This window comes from Malus sylvestris, chromosome 12 (assembly GCF_916048215.2).
Source record: "Malus sylvestris chromosome 12, drMalSylv7.2, whole genome shotgun sequence".
Taxonomy (NCBI): Eukaryota; Viridiplantae; Streptophyta; class Magnoliopsida; order Rosales; family Rosaceae; genus Malus; species Malus sylvestris.
In genome coordinates this window covers 13,272,369-13,290,764 of record NC_062271.1, presented here as the reverse complement: position 1 = coordinate 13,290,764, position 18,396 = coordinate 13,272,369, and the positions used below count along the sequence as shown (strand labels likewise).

Genomic DNA, 18,396 nt, shown 5'->3' with positions numbered 1-18,396 from the left:
CTATAAATAGGGAGTGAAGGGAAGAACATAGGAGGACATAAAAAAAAATACAATCAGCCACACCACCCATTCTCCATCCATTCTTTTAGCCAAACCCATCTACACATTCATACACTACATCACAAACACATTTTCAGCCATCTTTCTCTCTTTTGCCACACCCCCCTGATGCGTAAAATAACTAAACACACAAATTAAACCCTCTTTTTATCAATTGTAGCAAAGTATGTAAGTAGGGATCGTTCTAAACCGAGGATTAGGAGGGATTGCTAAACACTTGAAAACTGACTTAAAAACGTAAAAAAACGAAGTTTAAAACACTAAACTAGACTCAAAGAATGCAAAACTAAAATTTAAAACACTAAAACAAACCAAAGACTCAAAATAGCAACTAAAAGACTCAAAACTGCCTTAAAAACACTTTCTGGGCAGTTTGAACTCTAACACAAATCTGAAGGAATTTGAGTTTTAACTTGAATCAAAACACTTAAAAACACAAACCAAAACACTTTCTAACTAATCTAAGACTTCAAAATAAAGGGGAGATTGGTTTTGACGAAATTGAAACAAAACACAAACTTTGTAATTAAAACAGATTGTAAAACAATTTGGGAGTTTAAATGGATGATTACGTTCAATGAAAGATCATAATAATAAAGATACAATCAAAGATCATTACTGTGGATGCAAATTTCTTCCTCCTTGATCTTGGACAATTTTGCACCTACAAAACAATTAACACCTTAGGTTAAGGCCAAGAGCCTCACGCGCCCACGATGAATGGGGGGGGCTTTGGCCGAAGAACCTCCGATGCCAAAGTTAGAATTTAGAGAGAAAGAGTGTTTAGAGAATTTTGGGATTTTTGCCAAAGTGTTGGAATTAGCTTTTTGGTGAGAATGAGAGTATATTTATAGGGATAGGAGGTGGCTAGGGTTTTTAGGTTTAATTAGCCAATTTATTTGGCTATTAAACATAAAATGAATGTTTTGGTGGTTTTTTGTATAATTGGCTAATAAAAAGGAAGAAATGGTGGGAAAAGGTAGAAAAAAGGTAATGGATTAGGTTTTTCAATGGGATAGCCGGCCCTCTTGTGTTTTTAGGTTTGAGTGGATGTTTCAAATTGACAATTAAGGGATTGATTAGGTAATTAATCCCTTAATTAGTCAATTATTATGATTTTATGAAATATGAAAGGAATAAGTATATTATTTAGCTAATTGATTAGCTAAATAATGAAATGGGAAATATATGAATAAATTAGGTTTTAAGTTGATACCTATTTTGGGCACTTTTGACTTGGTTGAAAAAATGATTCTCTACTGCTCGCGTGTAGGAAAACCGGTATGCCTTGAGGGTATTTTTGTCCTCTTTTGTCCAAAAGTCCACGTGTCGCCTAGTGAATATTTTTGGCTCCACAATTACGTTCAATGAAAACTATAAGCATTGACAAAGCACTTGCAACTATGACATCATGTCACTCATGCTAGGAATTGGACTTAACGCGATCGTGACTAGCGACCTTCACTACATATGAATATAAGTGTGTGACGATTATGTGAAACAACCTTATATTCTAGCAACATATTCATGCAAGCCAATTAAGTGTCGACCCCTAATTAACAAACACAAATAAGTTATTACTCGCACAGTTAAGCCAATTGCATTCACGATTCAAGAACTCATAACTGGAATTTATCAAATCAACTTGCATACATAGTCATGGCTTCGAAATTACCCCTAACCAATAGGGGTTTAGCCACTCATGTTCGTAGCAAAACGAAAGGAAAAGAAATTAAACATTGAAATCATAAAACGAATTACACCTAGAATGCACCAACGATGAAGCTTAAGCATCCAAGAGTCCTTCCTTCTTTCTCCTTGCTGCTGCACACGAATGGGTGAGTTTTGGGGGTTATGAATGGTGTAGAATGATGGGTTTATGGCTGGGATAGGTGTATGGGACGGCTAGGGTGGTTTTTGGTCAGAAAATATGGTGAATGGTGAAGGATAGGTGCGGCAGAGAGAGTGGTGATGTTTCTGGCGTGAATGGGACTGAATGGGGTTGTTTGTGGCTGCACAAACATGTTTATTTAAAGGGATTAGGAAATTAAAAACCCTAGGCTAATTAGGTAAACAGAAATTTAAGTCAAAAGCTTCTAGAAATAGGAAACAAAATCAGAAAATTAAAGGAAAGGGCAAGGGAAATTCGGCTAGGGTTTAAAACACAAAAGGAAGGTGTTTTAAAGCTTAGAATCAGGAAATAACCCTCTCCCTTGCACGGCAAGGAAGAGGAAATACCAAGGTGGGTGCGGCAAGGGTTCAAAAGGTGCAAGAGATGTGTATTTGATGTCCTAGAATGCTTAGGAAGTCTTCATAATTGCTGGAACTTTTAGGGACATTTAGGAAAAATCAAACCAAAGTAGGAAACTTTGGCTTAACTTTCCTATTTCAAGTAGGAATCCTTGTTGGAGTAGGAATCCTTGTTCTTCTAGGAATCCATCTTCCATTAGGAATCCTTCGTCGATTAGGAATCCTTCTTCAATTAGGAATCCTTGTTCAATTAGGAATCCTTCTTCAATTAGGAATCCTTCGTTGATTAGGAATCCTAATTTCTTCAAGTCTTCAATTCATCCATTCCTTTTGCTCCAAAAGGCTCCAAATTACATCATTTTGCACACTTCGGCTTTGGAATCTGAAAACACACAAAAGTAACTTTAAACACTAAAATAGCTAACGAAACATAACATAAATGCACGAGAACAAGTCAATTAAGCCGTATAAATATGCTCCTATCAAATTCCCCCCACACTTAGCTTTTGCTAGTCCTCGAGCAAAACAAAGAAATAAAACAAAACAAAACAAATAAAACACAACCTAAACCTTCCAACATTTGCCTCAGGGATTTCCAAAGCACATGACATGTTAAAAATCGTTATTCCCCACAGATTTTAGTCATCTTTACACTTAAGCACATACTTAATCATAGTTACCACTTACTAGTTCACAATTAATCAATTAAAACAATGTTTTTGATGTAGTAACATGCCTTAGAGAAATCACTCAATTCCTTACAAGATATGCACTCAATTTTCACTCAGATTTTCTAACTACACACCCTATACTAGTTATATGTGAGAAGATTGATGTAGATATGGAAACGAACGCTCACATATATGTATAACAAAGAACGCAATTTCTGGAGTTAATAAACATGTTAAGATATGATCTCATGAATGGAATGCTACTACTTAGACGTGAGAACCAGTGACACCATATGCTCATACCAAATTCAAACTCCACAAATTGAAACACATAACACTCAAGATTGAAGTTCAAGGTTGTAACGAGGCTTGGGGTATTGGCTAACAAAGAAAGGTAAGGGAAAACAAACGTTCTTAAAGCAATAGCAAGCAAAGTAATGAAATTGAAACTTAGAATTCACTTAGATTGCAGAAATCAACTTATAAACACGAAGGGAGGATTCAAGCAATATTTAGGGCCGAATTCAAAGTTTTGGACCCCTTTCTTCAACAAACAATACTTTGGGACTCTTTTTCACACACTTTTTCTTTTTCTTTTTCCACGAATTTCATTTTTTTTTTTCTTTTCATGCCGTGTTCTATGGCACCCAAAATACCCAAATTGAAACCTTTCCCCCACACTTGTTTTCTGCCATATATAAATCAAAAGGAATTCAATTTGAATTATGCTTTACTATGCTTTAAGAACAAGGGTAAGGATGGTCCTAATCTAGGCTAGGTGAGGGTAATGTGGGTTAACAAAGAAAAGGCTAAACAAGGCTCAATGGGGTTAAAACCTACAAAACATAATGACATAGGGGATTCACTGCTTTTTGGTTATGGTGGTGGTCACTACACAACTTTATCTTGAATATGTGTTATGCAAATCAATAACATGCTTTGAATGAAATGGGCATGAGTTCTAGCATTTGGAACTAAATGATGAAACGCCTTCTAAGTAGTAACCAAGCAAGGAATAATGAGATCATACAACGACTTAGAAAACAATAATGCACAGATTTTAACTCTCCAAATAAACGTTTAGGCTCAAGTCTCACAAGGTTGTAGCGTTCGTTTGAGTAACTTCCTTCAAGCATGTTACAAAAACTAATTTTTATCCTTTGTGATTGCATGTGAATTCATAAGCTATAACCACAACCAAGCATAACCAAAGAGTAATTCAAACTTTCATCATGTTAATAACTTTCTTTAACAGCCATGCAATTACAAACCGAATCCTCATCATTGTGTTGGAAGGTACCCTAAACACAAACAAACACACAAAAACAACTCTTTTTGGGTTTTTTTAAAACAAATTTTTCAATTTTTTCTTTGATTTTCGGATTTTTACTTCAAAACACACTAAAACACACCAAAACACACTAAAAACACTTAAAAACAGCAAAGAACAAGTTTTGAAATAATGGGTGATAAAATCCCACGAATTTACATGAAAAACACTTAGTTACCCCCCCACACGTAAATCAAACATTGTCCTCAATGTTTTAAGCATAGAATCACACAAAACACACAAACAACAAGTAAAACAACTAAATAGGCAGATTAGAAAGAATCAACAAAGAGAAGGGTTTAGGAACGCAAATCGGGAATTGGAGTGATTCCTTGGGCTTCCTTTGTTGAATTGCATGGGTTGCCTCCCAAGTAGCGCTTTCTTTTACGTCTTGCAGCCGGACGAAGAACACAATCATGCCCCATTGGTGCCCACGGCATGGAGTGGGATCTCCTCCACAACCTGCCCCATAGCACTCTCATAGTATGGCTTCAATCGATGCCCGTTAACTTTGAATTCCATCCCGTTCCGTAAGCTTTGGACTTGAACTGCACCATGTGGAAAAACATTAGTAACAACAAAAGGTCCGATCCACTTAGAACGTAACTTACCAGGAAATAAACGTAAGCGAGAATTAAAAAGTAAAACTTTCTGCCCAATTGAGAAGGTTTTGCCCCTAATCATCTTGTCATGAAACGCCTTTGTTTTCTCCTTGTAGATTCGGGCATTCTCATATGCTTCATTCCTTAGCTCCTCAAGCTCATTCAATTGGAGCTTTCGATGCATTCCAGCAGCATCTAAGTCCAAATTGAACGTTTTCACGGCCCAATGCGCCTTGTGCTCTAGTTCCACGGGTAAGTGACAAGGCTTGCCATAAACTAGCCGAAATGGAGACATCCCTAGGGGTGTCTTATAGGTAGTGCGATACGCCCATAATGCATCGTCTAAACGCATGCTCCAATCTTTTCGGTTAGGCCCCACGGTCTTCTCCAAGATTTGCTTGATTTCTCTATTTGAGACTTCGGCTTGGCCACTTGTTTGAGGGTGATAAGGTGTTGAAACCTTATGCTTGACATTGTACTTCTTAAAGAATGCCTCAATGGTCCGATTGCAGAAATGGGAGCCTCCATCACTTATAAACACCCGCGGCATCCCAAATATAGAGAAAATGTTAGTCTTGATGAAATCTGAAACCACTCTAGAATCGTTAGTCCGGGTAGCTTTTGCTTCTACCCATTTGGAAACATAATCAACCGCAAGCAAAATATAAGTAAAACCAAATGAAGTAGGAAAGGGACCCATGAAATCAATACCCCATACATCAAAAATTTCAACATTGAAGATGGGTGCTTGCGGCATTTGGTCTTTTGCCAAAATGGAACCTGTTCTTTGACATCTATCACATGTTAAGCAAAACATTCTAGCATCTTTGAACAATGTAGGCCAATAAAAACCAGATTCTAACACTTTGAGGGCTGTTCGTTGGGTGCCAAAATGGCCTCCACATGCATAAGAATGACAAAATGCTAGAATTGAATTAAAATCAGAATTTGGCACACATCTTCTAACAATCTGATATGGGTAATATTTCCATAGATATGGATCATCCCACACATAAAATCTTGCATCATGTTTCAACTTATCACGTTGAACCTTGCTTAGGGTGTTAGGAACTTGCTTAGACACCAAGAAATTAACCAAATCGGCATACCAAGGGGTACTTACCTCAATGGACAGAAGTTGTTCATCCGGAAATGTCTCAGAAATGGGGAGGGACTCTTCTTCACGCACCAATCTGCTTAGGTGGTCAGCCACCACGTTTTCACAACCTTTCTTGTCCCAAATTTCAATATCAAACTCTTGAAGTAAGAGCATCCAACGAATGAGCCTTGGTTTAGCCTCCTTTTTGGTGAAAAGATACTTCAAGGCTGCATGGTCAGTGAAAACAATTACTTTAGTACCAATTAGATATGATCTAAATTTATCTAAAGCAAATACAACCGCCAAAAGTTCTTTTTCGGTTGTAGAATAATTCAATTGAGCATCATCTAGAGTGCGTGAAGCATAATAAATAACATGGGAATGTTTATTTTTTTTTCTTTGACCCAAAACAACCCCAAGTGCATAATCCGAGGCATCACACATCAATTCAAATGGAATGGACCAATCCGGAGGAGTGATGATGGGTGCCGTGGTAAGTAGCTCCTTGAGATGCTTGAATGCCTTCTCACATGCCTCGTTGAACTCAAAAGACACATCCTTTTGGAGGAGGCGGCGGCATAGGGGTTGTGCAATCTTGGAAAAGTCTTTGATAAATCTTCTATAGAATCCTGCATGACCAAGAAACGAACGAACCTCTCTAACCGAAGTAGGAGAGGGTAAGTAACGTACAAGATCTACTTTCGACTTATCAACTTCAATTCCCTTTTCAGAAATTATATGACCCAAAACAATACCTTGTTTAACCATAAAGTGACACTTTTCCTAATTCAACACAAGGTTTGTTTCAACACAACGTTTCAAGATTAAAGTGAGATTATCCAAGCATTTGTCAAATGAATCACCAAACACACTAAAATCATCCATGAATATCTCAATAATCTTTTCAACATAATCCGAAAATATGCTTACCATACACCTTTGAAACGTGGCAGGAGCATTGCACAAGCCAAATGGCATGCGTCGATATGCAAACGTTCCAAAGGGACAAGTAAAAGTGGTCTTTTCTTGATCATCCGGGGCAATGACAATTTGGTTATAACCTGAATATCCATCAAGAAAACAATAAAAGGAATGACCGGCTAACCTTTCCAACATTTGGTCTAGAAACGGCAAAGGGAGGTGATCCTTCCTTGTGGTGGCGTTTATCTTCCTATAATGCACACAAGCCAACCAGTTTGAATTCGGGTGGGCACAAGCTCATTCTCCGCATTCTCGACAACCGTCACTCCAGATTTCTTGGGCACACATTGGATAGGTGAAACCCAACGACTATCGGAGATGGGATAAATCACCCCACAATCTAGAAGTTTGATTATCTCCTTTTTCACCACTTCCATCATTGGAGGGTTAAGACGACGTTGAGCCTCTCTAGTTGGTTTGGCCCCCTCCTCAAGAAATATGTGATGCATACAAGTCGTAGGGCTTATACCTTTAATATCGGCCAATGTCCATCCTAGGGCAGATTTGAACAACTTCAACACATGCACTAGCTTCTCTTCCTCTTGTGCCGTGAGGGATGAAGAGATGATGGCAGGTAGTGTCTCGTTTTCCCCCAAAAAGATGTACTTCAAATGGCTTGGTAGGGGTTTGAGATCAAGTATGGGTGCCTGAACGATGGATGGAAGCAACTTGTTAGTCGAAATTGGAATGGACTCACGGTTAGGAAACTTACCATCATGTGTAGGCAATGAATCAAGGGCAGCAACCAACTCAAGAACTTCCTCACTAGGAGGCACGGCATGGCCTAATTCATGTATGTCGTGGGGTAGCTTAGAATCTGCCCCCTTGGTTGTGAGTTCCATGCCTCGTGTAATGACTTTTTCAAGCGCATCGTCATTCAAATCTTCGAGATATCCCTGCGCCAAAGAGTCAATTATATCAATAGAGAAACATGAATGGTCCTCACTAGGGTATTTAATGGAATCAGAAAGATTAAAATTAACAACTTCCCCATCGAATTCCATGGACAAAGTTCCACTATACACGTCAATCTTCGTCCGGGCCGTTTTCATGAATGGCCTTCCTAGGAGGATGGGCAGCGAAGGAGCATGGTTCGATTCATCCATTTCGAGGACATAGAAATCCGCTGGGAAGACTAAATGATTCACCTGCACAAGAACATCTTCCAAAACTCCCTTTGGATAGGCGTTAAAACTATCGGCCAATTGTATTATTACACCATCATTTTTCAATGATCCTAAGTTCATAGATGCATAAATGGAATATGGCATAACATTTATAGAAGCACCTAAATCAAGCATGGCAGATTCAAATCTAGTGTTACCAATGACACAAGGAATGGTAAAACTACCCGGGTCCTTGCATTTGGGAGGTAGTTTGCGTTGCAAGATGGCGGACACATTCTCACCTACCTTTACCACTTCCTTAGTCGACATTCTCTTCCTAGTGGTACACAACTCCTTCAAAAACTTGGCGTACCTCGGGACTTGCTTGATTGCATCCAACAAAGGTATGTTTACCTGAACTTTCCTAAATGTCTCAAGGATGTCCTTTTCAGCTTCCTCCTTCTTCGTTTGCATAAACCTACTAGGAAAAGGAACATTCGAAGGAAAAACATTAGTATGAACCGAATTTGACACATTCTTACCCTTGTTGGACGAATTGGACAGATTTGGGGCACTAGGAGCTTGCGGCAAAGGTGGTCTACCTTTGCCGTGGGCATGCTTGATTCCTCCTCTTCAATTTGCACATTTACATCACTTTTGGGACCTGTTTGTGATGGTGTAGAACCTGCCCCAATCTCTTTTCCACTTCTCAAAAGTATTGCCTTTGCACTTTCGAAACCTCCCTTTGGATTTGGAATGGTGGAACTAGGGAGTTGGCCGGGATCTCGAAACTTACCTACAAACTCGGCAATCTGCCCAATTTGTTTCTCAAGTTGATCCACCCTTTCGTCTTGGTTTTGCATAGCTTTAGCTTGATCTTCCTACCCATTAGACAACTTAGTTAGTATCTTAAGAAGTGCATCATTGTCAAGAGACGTACCTGAGGCACTTGGGCCGAATTGGGCTTGATTTTGGGGTAGGCCGTAAGTTTTGGGAAAGAACCCCGGGGGTTGTTGCCAAAAGCCTCCTTGGTTTTGAGGTTGTTGGGGCTCCCTCCACTTGAAATTTGGGTGGTCTCTCCAACCGGGATTATATGTGTTTGAATATGGATCGTTCCTTGGTTGGTTTTGACCTTGAAACCCAATTGCATGGGCGCTTTCCCATCCACCATTTTCAATCAACTGTGGACACTTTTCAGAGACATGTCCTTGGATGGAACATACGCCACATACAATTGGTCCTTGCATCTTCATGCCCTCGGCCATCTGAGACACAAGAGAAGTAAGATTAGCCAATTGTGAATGAAGATCGGAAGTTGAACTTACCTCATGTACTTGGTGCCGTGGGGGTCCCCTTTGGCCTACTCCCTCGTATTGTTAAGCGTTCAACGCTCGATTAGAGATCAAGATCTTGGCAGCCATGGGTGTTTTGTCCACCAATGCTCCCCCCGCCGAAGCATCAAGCATTTGACGTTCTAAAGGTAGGAGACTGATAGGAGCATATTTATGCGCCTTAGTTTAGCTTGTTCTTGTACATTTATAGTGTTTTTGCTTAGTAAAGTGGTCTTTTAAGCTAGTTTTATGTGTTTTCAGGTTCTAAGGGCAAAATATGAAAAAGGATGCATTTTGGAGCCTTTTGGAGCAAAGTTGAGCTTGGAATGGATGTCATATGCTTGGGGCCAAGAGGATGGACGAAATTGAAGATTTGAAGATGATGTTTCCTACTTGAACAAGGTTTCCTAGTCGAAGTAGGAAAGCGCCTAAGTGAAGATGGAATCCTAGTTGAATTAGGATTCCTTGAGGATCAAGATTCCTACTCAAACAAGGTTTCCTACTCGAAGTAGGAAAGTTAAATCCAAATGGCATCAAGTTTCAGCAACAAAGAAGATTTCCAAGTCCAAGAAGGAAAGGTTTCCAAGATGAAGTAGGAGAAGAATTCCAAGTCAAGGGAGGATTAAGACATGTTTTCCTAATGCTAGAAGGACTCCTAAGTGTTGTAGGACACAAATGAGAAGTTTCTAGAAGAATTCCCCTCCTTGCCGTGAGTTTCTACATTTCCTATCAGTTTTGGGGCTTTCTAGAAGCCCTATCCCTAATCCCTACATTGGTGCCGCACCCTAGCTTCTAGATGCCCTAGTTCCTTGCCTTGCAAGGCATTCTAGAAGGCCTATCCATATCCTACAAACCTGCCGTACCTAGGACCCCTTTTCCCTTGCAAAATCTGATTGTTTAGACCTATTTCCTTGTGGATTTGGGTTATCCAAGTCCATATCTGATTACCCTAGGGTTTTAAGTGCCTATATATACTCCTATTAACCCCTAAATCAGATCACCACTCACCACAATTCACAATTCACGCCAGAAATCATTCCTTGCTCTTTGCCGCACCCTTCCACCACCATATGCCATAATTTCTGCCCAAAAACAACCCTAGCCGCACCACCCATCAACCCTAAACACCATCACACATCCTCCATCCATTCTACACCATCCATAACCCCAAAGAACCTGTCCAAAGTCCTTGCCGCACCAAGGAGGGGGAGAAGGAAGCTCGGAAGATTCATGCAATTCAAGTTCGCGTCGCTGGAATTTCTAGGTGTTTCTTTTCCTATGATTTCAATGTTTAAATTGAATTCTCTTTGTTTTGTGCGTATGAGGAACTAAACCCCCCCTTGGCTAGGGGGGGATTCGAAATACATGTTTATGCTTGCGATATGATTTGATTACTTCTAATTGCGTTTCATAAGTTGTGAATTCAATTTACTTATCTATGTGAATTACATTGATTTGTGTGTGTTGGTTGAGAGTGCACGCTTAATTATCATGCATAAATTGAATGCTAGGATATAAGGAAATTTCACCTAATCGTTATGGAATTATATTCACAAGTAGTAAAGGTTGATGATCTCAATCGCGTTAAGTAAATTCTTGGCATAAGTTTCATGCAATCATAGTAACAAGTGCTTCGTCAATGCTTATGGTTTTCATAGAACTTAATGATTCTTGCTTGTATCTCTATTATGCAATCATGTAGGGGACTTGTGGGGAATGTTTGGGTTGTCGTATGCAATCATCCAATTCAATAACGTTAGGAAAATCTGAGGGTTAATTTAAGCGGACCTAATTAACTTGGGGCATTGAGAATTCATGGTTTATTGAAAAGCAATTGGAAATCGTTTTGTATGCAAGTATAACATGTGTGGAGATGAACCCCTTAGCTAGCCTTCCATTCACCCATTTAAATCAAATTCGTTTTTATAATCTGTTCTAATTTACAAAGTTTGTTTTGTTTTAAATTCGTCCAAAACCAATCCCCCTTTGTTTTTAAGTGTCAAATTAGTTAGTAAGTGTTTTACTTTGTGTTTTTAAGTGTTTTGATTGAAGTTAAAACCCAAATTCGTCCAATTTGGTGCTTAGTGTCCAAAACTGCCCAAATTGTGTTTTTAAGGCAGTTTTGAGTGTTTTGGTGCTGTTTTGAGTCTTTTGGTTTGTTTTGGTGTTTTAAAGTTTAGTTTTGCATTCTTTGAGTTTATTTTAGTGTTTTAAACTTGTTTTTACGTTTCTGAGTCAATTCCAAGTGATTTTGCAATCCCTCCTAATCCCCGGTCTAGAACGATCCCTACTTACATACATTGCTACAATTGATAAAAAGAGGGTTTAATTTGAGTGCTAGTTAATTTTCACATCAGAGACCCTCATAGAAGTATTGCAAAAGCAACTCCTCCTTCATCTGATGCTGTGGACAAGAAGCAACAAGTGATTTAAATCGTTCGTAATATGTAGGAAAAGACTCACCTTCTTCTTGCTGGATTCCGCTTATCTTTTTGCGTAGGAGGATGATGCGAGAAGTTGGAAAGAACTTCTCCAAGAACGCTCTCTTCATACTTTCCCAAGATGTGACAGTTCCAGGAGCTAACTCGTATAACCAATCCTTGGCTTTATCCATCAAAGAGAATGGAAAAGCCTTCATCTTCAAAATACTTCCGTCAACATTGACGGGAGTCATGCTAGAGCAAACTACTTCAAATTCTTTCAAATGTTTGTTAGGATCTTCCATGGACAAGCCATGGTATTTAGGAATATGATGAAGCAAACTTGACTTTAATTCAAACTCTTCCGTCTTACCTTGGGCAGCCGTGGGGTATTGGATGCACAAGGGTGGTGCGAAATAGATAAGCACACAAATTAAACCCTCTTTTTATCAAATTGTAGCAAAGATGTAAGTAGGGATCGTTCTAGACCGGGGATTAGGAGGGATTGCTAAACACTTGGAAACTGACTTAAAAACTCAAAAACAAAGTTTAAAACACTAAACTAGACTCAAAGAATGCAAAACTAAAGGTTAAAACACTTAAACAAACCTAAAACTCAAAACAGCAACCTAATGACTCAAAACTGCCTAAAAACCACTTTCTGGGCAGTTTTGAGAACCTAACAAGAACTTGGACGAATTTGAGTGAAAACTTGAATCAAAACACTTAGAAACACAAATCAAAACACTTTATAACTAATCTAAGACTTCAAAATAAAGGGGGATTTGTTTCGGACGAAAATTGAAAACAAAACAGAAACTTTAAAACGAAACAGATTGTAAAACGTTTTTGGATGAAAAGGATGGATAAAAGGCTAGTTAGGAGGTTCTTCTCCACACATGTCACACTTGCAAACAAAACGATTTTCAGTTGTTCTTTCAATAAATTATGAATACTCAACGCCCCAAATTAACCATGAATTGCACTAATTAACCCTCAGTTTTTCCACGAGTTATTGAGTTGGATGATTGCATACGACAACCCAAAACTTTCCCTACAAGTTCCCTACATGAATTGCATAATAGAGATACAAGCAAGAATCATTACGTTCTATGAAAAACATAAGCATTGACGAAGCATTTGTTACTATGAATTGCATGAAACTTATGCCAAGAATTCATTCAACGCGATCGTTTTCAAGCGACCTTCACTACTTGTGATTATAAGATTGTAACTATTAGGTGAAACTCCCTCATAATCTAGCATCATATTCATGCATGAAAACTAAGCGTGCACTCTCAATCAACATACACAAATAAGTTATCAATCAAATAGATGAACGAATTGAATCCACAACTTATGAAATAACAACTGAATGTAATCAAATCATATTGCAAGCATGTACATGGTTTCGAATCACCCCCTAACTAAGAGGGGTTTAGTTCCTCATACTCGCAAAGCAAAGATACATAAATTTAGAAATTAAAACCCAAAGAAAGAAAACACCTAGAAGACTCCAACTTGGCAGCAAGATCATCAATGATTTCCCTTTCCTCCTTGCTGCGGCAGAGAAGTTTAGAACAGGTTTTGGGTGGTATTTAGGGTGTAGAATGGATGGGGAATGGTAGGGAAAGGTTTAGGGTTGATGGGGGTACGGCTAGGGATGATTTTTGGGCAGAATTTTGGGACTTTGGTGATGGGAAGGTGCGGCAGAATGCAAGGGCAGATTTCTGGCGTGAATGATTGTGTATGAGAGGTGGTGATCTGATCTAGGGGTTATAATGAGTATATATAGGCATCCAAAACCCTAGGGTAATCAGATTAGGTTTTCTAGAAGCCCAAATCCACCAGAAATTAGGTTAAAACAATCAGATTTTTAGTGGGAATAAGGCCTAAGGTGCGGCTAGGGTTAGGGTTTAGAGATGGGCCTTCTAGAATGCCTTGCAAGGCAAGGAAATCAGATATTCTAGAGGCCTAGGTGTGGCTAGGGTTAGGGTCCACAAGGAATTAGGGTTTAGGTCATCTAAAAGCCCAAAACCAAGAATAGAAACTCTCGAAAATGGAAACCTCCAAGAATAGAAACTTCCAACTTTAGAAACTTTGGTTTCCAAATTTGAATTCTTTGTTCTTCACTTTCATTTCTTCATTTCTTAAGCTCCTTTGACCTTCAAACTCGTCCATTCCTTGAGCTCCATTAGCATACACTCCATTCTACCTCAATTTTGCTCTAAAATGCTCCATTTTGCACTTCTTTGCATACTTCGTCTCTAAACCTGAAATTGCACGAAAATGACTTTAAACACTAAAATAACTAAAGAAAAACAACATAAATGCTTAAGAACAAGCCAACTAAGTCGCATAAATATGCTCCTATCAAAGGGTGCGGCATTATCCAATCCCGAGGCCGAGAGCTCTTTGAGTGTACAGTTGTCCACCGCCATGCCTTGAACCTCTTCAAATATCCCTGCCGTGGCCTCCTCCTCTTCTTGTACGTTTTCTTCAAGGTCAGATTCGGAATTGGGAGGGTTAGACTCTTGTTGGTTCCTCCTTCTTCTCAAAGTTCGCTCGAAATCGTCGTCGAAGTCCAAAATATGCTCACGAACAGGTTTGGAACTTCGAGTGATGCACTAGTACCTAAGAAACAAGAAACAAAATTAGGTCAGGAACTTAAATAAAATCTGAAGCAAAGTAAAATAAAAGAAACAAAAACAATCCAAGGGATTAGCAAAATTGCTAATCCCCGGCAACGGCGCCAAAAATTTGATGCGAAATATATTAAGCACACAAATTAAACCCTCTTTTGACAAATGTAGTAAAGTATGTAAGTAGGGATCGTTCTAGACCGGGGATTAGGAGGGATTGCTAAACACTTGGAAACTGACTTAAAAACTCAAAAACAAAGTTTAAAACACTAGATTAGACTCAAAGAATGCAAAACTAAAGTTTAAAACACTAAAACAAACGAAAAACTCAAAACAGCAACCAAAAGACTCAAAACTGCCTTAAAAACACTTTCTGGGCAGTTTTGAGCACAAAGCACCAAATTGGACGAATTTGGGTTTTAACTTGTACCAAAACACTTAAAAACATAAACCAAAACACTTTCTAACTAATCTAGGACTCCAAAATAAATGGGGGTTTGATTTGGACGAAAATAACTAACAAAACAGATTGCAAAGTAAAAACAGATTTGAAAACGATTTTGGGATTTTAAATGGATGATGGATTAGTTAGAGGCTCTTTCTCCACACATGACAAGTATGCAAACGACTCGATTTCCAGTTATTCCTTCGTTGAATTATGAATGACAATGCCCCAAATTAACCGTGACATCACTAGTTAATTCTCAAGTTTTCCTTGTGTATTGGATGACATCATTCGACAACCCAAAGCATTCCTCAAAAGTTCCCTACATGACATCATAATAAAGATACAATCAAAGATCATTACGTTCAATGAAAACTATAAGCATTGACAAAGCACTTGCAACTATGACATCATGTCACTCATGCTAGGAATTGGACTTAACGCGATCGTGACTAGTGACCTTCACTACATATGAATATAAGTGTGTGACGATTATGTGAAACAACCTTATATTCTAGCAACATATTCATGCAAGCCAATTAAGTGTCGACCCCTAATTAACAAACACAAATAAGTTATTACTCGCACAGTTAAGCCAATTGCATTCACGATTCAAGAACTCATAACTGGAATTTATCAAATCAACTTGCATACATAGTCATGGCTTCGAAATTACCCCTAACAAATAGGGGTTTAGCCACTCATGTTCGTAGCAAAACGAAAGGAAAAGAAATTAAACATTGAAATCATAAAACGAATTACACCTAGAATGCACCAACGATTAAGCTTAAGCATCCAAGAGTCCTTCCTTCTTTCTCCTTGCTGCTGCACACGAATGGGTGAGTTTTGGGGGTTATGAATGGTGTAGAATGATGGGTTTATGGCTGGGATAGGTGTATGGGACGGCTAGGGTGGTTTTTGGTCAGAAAATATGGTGAATGGTGAAGGATAGGTGCGGCAGAGAGAGTGGTGATGTTTCTGGCGTGAATGGGACTGAATGGGGTTGTTTGTGGCTGCACAAACATGTTTATTTAAAGGGATTAGGAAATTAAAAACCCTAGGCTAATTAGGTAAACAGAAATTTAAGTCAAAAGCTTCTAGAAATAGGAAACAAAATCAGAAAATTAAAGGAAAGGGCAAGGGAAATTCGGCTAGGGTTTAAAACACAAAAGGAAGGTGTTTTAAAGCTTAGAATCAGGAAATAACCCTCTGCCTTGCACGGCAAGGAAGAGGAAATACCAAGGGGGGTGCGGCAAGGGTTCAAAAGGTGCAAGAGATGTGTATTTGATGTCCTAGAATGCTTAGGAAGTCTTCATAATTGCTGGAACTTTTAGGGACATTTAGGAAAAATCAAACCAAAGTAGGAAACTTTGGCTTAACTTTCCTATTTCAAGTAGGAATCCTTGTTGGAGTAGGAATCCTTGTTCTTCTAGGAATCCATCTTCCATTAGGAATCCTTCGTCGATTAGGAATCCTTCTTCAATTAGGAATCCTTGTTCAATTAGGAATCCTTCTTCAATTAGGAATCCTTCGTTGATTAGGAATCCTAATTTCTTCAAGTCTTCAATTCATCCATTCCTTTTGCTCCAAAAGGCTCCAAATTACATCATTTTGCACACTTCGGCTTTGGAATCTGAAAACACACAAAAGTAACTTTAAACACTAAAATAGCTAACGAAACATAACATAAATGCACGAGAACAAGCCAATTAAGTCGCATAAATATGCTCCTATCAAAAAGAAATTACACAATTAAATCATAAAACGAATTACACCTAGAATGCACCAACAATGAAGCTTGAACATCCAAGGATCCTTCCTTCTTCCTTCTTGCTGCGGCACACAAGTGGGTGAGTGTATGGATTGGGTTTTGGGGGTTATGGATGGTGTAGAAGGGTGGAATGGTGTTTAGGATGGATGTATGGTGCGGCTAGGAGTGTTTTTGGGCAGAAACTATTGAGAGTGGTGAAGGATGGACGCGTCTAGGAGTGGTGGCTGGTTTCTGGCGTGAATGGGATTGATTCGGGATGTTTGTGGCTGCCAAAAGGAAGTTTATTTAAAGGGATTTCAGGAATTAAAACCCTAGGTTATTTAGGTAAACAGAAATTAAGTCAAAAGCTTCTAGAAATAGGAAATCAAATAAAAAACTTAAGGGAAAGTGCCAAGGGGGATGCGGCAATAACATATATGTATAGGAAAGGGTATGGCACGGTTTGGGACTGAAATTGGCTAAGTTTAAATCTCCAAATCGTCCAAGAAAAGGTAAGAAATCAGAATTAAAAGGAGAAAGGTAAGGTGATGTGCGGCAAAGACTAGAAAATAAAGGGAATGTGATTTCCATGTAGATTTGGTGCGGCAATAAAGGTAAGTTGGAGGGTTGGGTGCAGCAACTTCCTAGGCAGGTATTAGGATTTCTAGGAGCTATATTTAAGTGTCCTAAATTATTTAGGAAGCCTCCTTGCTGCTGGAAATTGAATGGATTGGAAATAGGAAAGTTAAGACCAAATTAGGCAATTTGGACTTAGTCAATCCCTCTTCTTCTTGGATTCCTTTTCCTTCCTTGATTTGAATTAATTTTTCGTCCTCTCTTTGGCTGATTCCTTGCATGTTTTGGTCTTCAATTTCGTCCATCCTTTTGCTCCAAGCATGTGATAATCATTCCAAGCCCAATTTTGCTCCAAAAGGCTCCAAAATGCATCTTTTGGCCTTAGAATCTGAAAACACACAAAAGTGACTTTAAACACTAAAATAACTAAGGAAACACAACGTAAATGCACGAGAACAAGCCAATTAAGTCGCATAAACAGCTCCTATCACCCCCATCCATCCTAATGATAGGAGCATATTTATGCGACTTAATTGGCTTGTTCTCATGCTTTTACGTTGTGTTTCTTTAGTTATTTTAGTGTTTAAAGTCACTTTTGTGTGTTTTCAGATTCTAAGGCCAAAGTGTGCAAAATGATGTAATTTGGAGCCTTTTGGAGCAAAAAGGAGTGGATAAATTGAAGACTTGAAGAAATTAGGTTTCCTAATCAATGAAGGATTCCTAATCAACGAAGGATTCCTAATCGATGAAGGATTCCTAATTGAAGATGGATTCCTAATCACATGAGGATTCCTAGAAGAACAAGGATTCCAACTCCAACAAGGATTCCTACTTGAAGTAGGAAAGTTAAGCCAAGATTTCCTACTTTGGTTTGACCTTTCCTAAGTGTCCCTAAGTGTTATCAACTTTGAAGGTCTTCTAAGTATTCTAGGACATCAAGCACACATTTCTTGCATGGTTTACATCAATGCCGCACCTCACATGCCTTTTCCACAATTCCATCTTCCTTGCCATGCAAGGGAACCCTTTCCCTTCAGTTTTAGGACATTTAAACCTTTCCCTAAACCTTTCCTACATCACAGCCGCATCCCTTGACCTTTCCTCTTCCTTGCCGTGCAAGGGAGAGTGATTCT

At 38.8% G+C, this 18,396-nt stretch overlaps 1 long non-coding RNA gene across 1 annotated transcript; it reads left to right on the top strand.

Annotated features, from left to right (window-relative positions):
- The first annotated feature begins 2,059 nt into the window (after nucleotides 1-2,059).
- On the top strand, nucleotides 2,060-16,355 carry LOC126592048 (uncharacterized). The gene is made up of 2 exons (XR_007612590.1): nucleotides 2,060-2,302; nucleotides 16,181-16,355. It is a non-coding gene; the product is annotated as an uncharacterized LOC126592048 (long non-coding RNA).
- Nucleotides 16,356-18,396: the final 2,041 nt, after the last annotated feature.